We start from the raw sequence: 6,431 nt of genomic DNA, 5'->3' as shown, positions 1-6,431 counted from the left end.
AATATATATTTGTCTTTGTCACATTGGTTGCATAGAGCTCCTAAAACCCTTGGAATTTCCTAAGTGATAAAGGTGTCTTCATATTCATAACAAACCCCTTTTAACCACACCTGAGTTTTTGTTAATTAGATCACTTTTGGAAAGACCCTAAGGATGAAGGCTGGTTGTCATAGAACCAAACACATGATTGAGGGTTAGAACTTTCAATGCCACCTCTGTGACCTTGGGGAGGGGAGAGGGGCTGGAGGTTGAATCAGTTGCTAATGGCCAATTATTTAAGTAATCATGCCTATGTCATGAAGCTTCCGTAAAATCCCAGAAGGACAGGGTTTGGTAGAGATTCAGGGAGAGAGGCAAGTGGAGAGAATGGGAGATCTAGGGCCCTTCCCCATACCTTGTCCTATGCACTTCTTCCATCTGGCTTTTCCTGAGTTATATCCTTTTATAATAAATCAGCATCTAGTAAGCAAAATATTTCTCTAAGTTCTGTGAGTTGTTTTAACAAATTAATTGAACCCAAGGAGCGGGTCACTGGAACCTCTAATCTGTAACCAGTGGGTCAGCAGCACAGGTGACCACCTGGACTTGTGACTGATGTCTGTAGTGGGGGATGGAAGAGGTCCTGTGGGACTGAGCCCTTAACCAGTAGGTTCTGATGCCATCTCCAGTTAGATAGTGTCAGAATCAAGTCAATTGTATGGTACCCAGCTAGTGTCACAGAATCACTTGGAGTCAGGGAAATACCTTCACATAGGAACTGGTCAGAATCAGACCTTCTCTTCCTCTTTTCCCTTTACTCTTATATCATTATTGGTTTCTAAATTAGTTGTAACATTTTTATTCACATTATCTCAATAATTTTAATGTATTATTTCTATTTTCCTTAGTATGGTGAATGTAACAGTAGAAATTAAGACATATTAACTCCTATTATTGTTATCACCTTTTTGCTTTTATTTTTAAATACCTCTCTGTATTAGTTAGTTATCTACTGCCGCACAACAAATTACCCCAGTTTGGCTTGAAATACCAATCATGTATTAGATTACAGTTTCTGTGGGTAAAGAATCCTGACATGTCATAGCTTGATGCCTCTGGCTCAAGGTTTCTCATCAGGTTGCAATTACTCTGCCATGTCAGCTTGGACTTTGGTCTCATCTGAAGGTTCAACTAGGGGTAGGAGAACCCGAGTCTAATCTCACTCTTGTGACTATTGGCAGATCATGTTCCTTTCTCACATGGGCCTCTCCCCAGGACTGGCTCACAGCATGTCAGTTGCCTTCTTGCAGGGCAAGAGTCCAGGAGAGCCAGAGAGGGCACACAAGACAGAACTTATACTCCTTTCATAATCTAATCTTGAAAGTGTTATCCAGTCACATCTGCCATATTTTATTTATAGAAAGAAGCCAATAAATTCAGCCTACACTTAAGGGGGCAGGATTACACAAGGGCATGAATATCCAAATGCAGTGGTCACTGGGAGCCATCTTAGAGATTGTCTCTTATCTAAAATTTCCTTTTGATATTTACTGCCTTAATTCAGGTCCTCAGTGTCATTGTAAACTCACCACTCATTAGAACTGCACTCTTAATTTTCTTTGAGCCACCTTCTTCACTGCAAAATATATATATTTTAAAAGTTAAGTCTGGGGCTTCCCTGGTGGCGCAGTGGTTGCAAGTTCGCCTGCAGGGGACACGGGTTCGTGCCCCGGTCCGGGAAGATCCCACATGCCGCGGAGCGGCTGGGCCCGTGAGCCATGGCCGCTGAGCTTGCGTGTCCAGAGCCTGTGCTCTGCAACGGGAGAGGCCACAACAGTGAGAGGCCCGCATACCGCAAAAAAAAAAAAAAAAAAAAGTTAAGTCTGTTTGAGTATTTCTAAATTGGGGGAGGGAGAGGTTTCTATTATCTTCAGAATCAGATAATTGTAAAGCCCTAGGGCAGAATTCAAGTTCTTTGAAAATCCATCCTCTGTCTTCCTTTCCAGCTTCATGTCACTGTCAATGTCTCTACTCCCTGCTTCGGAAACTGTCCTGGGGAGCTAGATGAGCTCAGGAAGTGATGTTGGCTCATAAAATTGCTTTATATATTCTTGTGCTCAAATTGGACCATTGGAAATGTATAGTATAAAAATCCTGATATTCTTCAGATGATAGTTTACTAGACGATTCCTTAAATCTTGGCAAGTGAGTCTACTTCAAACATGTAGGGAAGTCAGTTACCCGGGCATAGCTGTTATTTTACATACCAACTTGTCATATCTTCAAAACAATGCATGCTGCTTTCCAATGTCCTCAGTATTTTCCCAAATTTCCTCCATATCTTTTTTTACACGAAATAGTCTCTCTTTAATGTAACACTGGAACATTTATCATACAGTTATTTCCTAGTATCACTGCTTTTGACTGATTATAAAGTGAAACATTGAGAGACTGGCCTCACATCACACAAGTGAGTGAAAGACACAGAACCACAAAGCAAATGATCTCTTCATGTCTCAAATCCTTTCCATCACATAGCACTCTCTTATGTTGCTATAAGCTGCACCTTATATAAAACATGCTAGGATTTGGATAAATGTTTCATTTTCCTCCAACAGTTTTTTGTTGTTTTTTTAATAAATCAGAGTACAAACACCCAAGATCATAAGTATTCCATTCATTTCTATAAAGATAATAAGATGTCCCAGTTGTGAAATATGCTAAAGTAAAGAGGGATGTTTGAAATTATAAGGCTGAAATTAACTATCAATTTAACTTAGAGCATACTGAATTTAACTATTAATTTAGCATATAATACATTTTTTTTTTTTTTTTTTGCAGTATGCGGGCCTCTCACTGTTGTGGCCTCTCCCGTTGCGGAGCACAGGCTCCGGACACGCAGGCTCAGCGGCCATGGCTCACGGGCCCAGCCGCTCCGCGTCATATGGGATCCTCCCAGACCGGGGCACGAACCCGTATCCCCTGCATCGGCAGGCGGACTCTCAACCACTTGCGCCACCAGGGAGGCCCTACATTTTTAATAAGAACAAAAAAAATTTTAAGAGGCAAAATTCTGATTATGTACATACATGGAAAAAAAGTAGCTCAGATAATGAATACATTTATACTATATATTTTAAAATCTCTGGTGATTAATCCCTGTAAGATAATTTATCTCTTGTGAAGTAGTGACACAGTATCACAGATGTTTTCAGTGGATGAAGGTATGCTGGAAGGTTGTCTATTTTTTTTTTCAATTTGTTATTGTTTTCATTCTCCATAGGTATTTTTTGATAATTCTATTGGAAAGAAATGTTATTTGCTTGGGCCAACTTACAGCTACCTTGCCAAATAGAACTAGAAAAATTTTTTTAAATTACCTATACTGGTCCTTCCTGTTGCAAATATTGTCCTTTTGACAGTCTTTAGTAATGTGTAGTTGTGCTTGTGAGCCTGCATCTGAATGAATAGAAGCAAAGCTACAGGTAAGTCAGCATGTACAAATGCTGTTTTAACAAAAGGACACATTTTTTTTTTCTACTGGATAGGCCAGAGAAGAACTGCTATCAACATAAAGATGGTAAAAATGTAATGGCATGCAGAGTTATCTCAGAGGGAGTACATACAGTTTTATCTCTCTGTCTCCAGGGGAGTATATGTAAACTAAGCATAAATATTTTTATGTGTGACAGACTTTTAAAGCTAATTGTTAGTAAACCATGGCTCCACAAAAAACCTCTAAGGGGCAATAAACTGCTCCAGTATTAAGAGCATTGTAAAATAAAATTTGGCTAGTGTATATAATGGATTCAAAGGGACTTGATGGGAAGTGTAGCACCAATAGCATGTAATATTTGGTTTGGCATGAAAATATTTTAAATATTCATTAGAAGACTAAAAGCTTGGAACAGAAGATGTTCAACTAAAAATAAAAGTTGTATGGTGGTCATCTTTATTAGAGGGAAAAATGAAACTTTCCTTCATTTTGCCAGTTGATAAAATATAAATATATGTGCATGTTTTTAGGGATACTGAGGACAAGATCTCAATTAGCTGAACTGGATTAAGGTTAATTTTAAATGTATTGGGAAAAGAGTTTTAAAATACCCAGATAACATAATGGCCCACCTCATAAATCACCAAAAAGAATAAACCTACATTTTCTTGGACTGTGAGTCTTTTTTTTTTTTTTTCTTTTTGCGGTATGTGGGCCTCTCACTGTTGTGGCCTCTCCCGTTGCGGAGCACAGGCTCCGGATGCGCAGGCCCAGCGGCCATGGCTCACGGGCCCAGCCGCTCCGCGGCATATGGGATCCTCCCAGACCGGGGCACGAACCCGTATCCCCTGCATCGGCAGGCGGACTCTTAACCACTGCGCCACCAGGGAGGCCCGACTGTGAGTCTTTTGACTGGCAAATAGCTACTCTGAAAGAGAAAATATAAGTGTAAACCATATTTCAATTATTTTTTATTAAAAATTTTGAAAATACACATTGTTAAATGTCGCATAAAGAAAAATGTATTGTAACCACAGCATTTATTGGATGATACACAGAAGCCTCAATGATGTATTTTCAAAATTATTGGACAATATAGTTCATTACATAGAGCACATCATAGATTCATGGGAAATAAATCATGTCAGTCATTACTATTAAAATTTACTGAATTTAGATAGCAAGGACATTCCCATTTTTGCCTCCCTGTTTTTTATAAATTTGAATTCTATGCAATATTCTGTACTTCTAAATTGTAGACAATTCATGGTCATTTGAAGACTCTAATTGAATTTTTCTCTGAGCATAAAACAAAAAAGCCTCCCGCAGTTGAAGACTAAAGTTCAAGTGACTAATATTTGTAATAGTTACTATTAATATTTTACTTAAATAGAAGTTGTCAAATTTACAGTTAGAAAGAAAGTAAATGGAGTGACTACAACAAAAAAAAATCTAGTTGTTTTATAGAAAGTTCTTTGCTGCAGGGTTCAGGGGTGGAATATGAAATTTAATGAGTGTAAATGTCAAGTCATATGTGTGCAGGGAAAGCACAGAGCTAAGTTCAATTTAAATGGCAGTGAATTAGTTAACGGGGGTGAAGAGATAAGGATAAATAACTAGATCCGACGTTTGAATTCTCAGTGCATTATACAGGAACCAAGAAAGCTAATAAGAGGCTGACTTTTACCAAGACCAATATATTATCCCAAGGATATTGTACTCTCTTGTTTCATGGGAATTAGACCAAATCTGGGATGTATAGTGAAGCTTTACTGCTTCATTTTTTTTAGAAATATATAGTGGAGTTAAAAAGTTTTGTGTAGGCACATTAGCTAATTGAGTTTTACATATAACAAAATAATTATTTCTCAGAAATATGCAAATAATTGATTTGATAAGTATTTAAGTTGTTTTTGAAACTGAGCTAGAATAAAAAAATACTGTAAATACATTTTATTAAAAGAGAGATTTCTAAAAACATGAAGTTATATATCCTGGTGATAACAGTTGAGATGTGCTTAACTTCGGTTCCATACAAGCTGTTTTGGAATGTTGCGTGTGTAACTTTCGGCCAAATAAAAACTGGCCTCTTTGAATGTGCCTGTAATATTGATAATTCATTTGAAATGCATCACCCTTCATATGTACTATGCTAATTAACATAGTACCAAAATTTGAATATTTTCTTTTGGTGATTATCTTCCTTATTTTGTGTCTTCTCTAATATGATATATGCTACCAAATTTCAGAATCTTGTTTTTATCTTATTCACTATTCTTTCTCAGACTTCTAGAACAGTACTTGGCACCAAGCAGCTGTACAGTAACTATTTGTTGAATGAATGAGTGAATGATTGAATAAATGAATAGAGTCCTGCTCCCATATTGCCCAAGTGTTGATCAATGGTCTAGATTTTCTTTCTTTTTTAAAATTTTAACAGGACAGGTTTAATATAAAAATATTAATGATTTATAGGAAATTAACAAAGATGGAGTGTAAGAAAACACTGCACAAAATGCTAGGGCTGAAGGAGAGTAGTCAAGGAAAGTACAAACTTTGGGAGAGTGAATCCCAAAAGTTAGGATTCAGACTCATTGGAGACAACGTGGTTGCAGCCCATTGTTTGGTGAAGAATTTGGCTGGGTTGTCCCACATCAGAGCTGGTCCACAGTCCCTGCATAGAGGTTGGCTGGGGTGCTGGAGAAATGCTCTGGGAAGTGCCTGCTGAGGGAACTGCTGAGCTAACTGATAAGCAGTAAACTAGAGGTCACCAAGGAGCAAGCTGGGGAGCCACGGGATGTAGATTTTCCTTGTGACAGATTTCCATTGGTAGCACTGTGTGCAGTTATACAAAGCATGCGAGGAAGCAGGCTGCAGTCACTGTGTCCATCTAGGAAATTAGAAATTAGAGTTGAGTTGCAATTTAGGTACCAGCATTTAGATAACCTCAGTTATC

This window comes from Mesoplodon densirostris, chromosome 3, assembly GCF_025265405.1.
Source record: "Mesoplodon densirostris isolate mMesDen1 chromosome 3, mMesDen1 primary haplotype, whole genome shotgun sequence".
Classification (NCBI taxonomy): domain Eukaryota; kingdom Metazoa; phylum Chordata; class Mammalia; order Artiodactyla; family Ziphiidae; genus Mesoplodon; species Mesoplodon densirostris.
The sequence above is the reverse complement of the archived record's forward strand: the minus strand, read 5'-3'. Positions refer to the sequence as shown.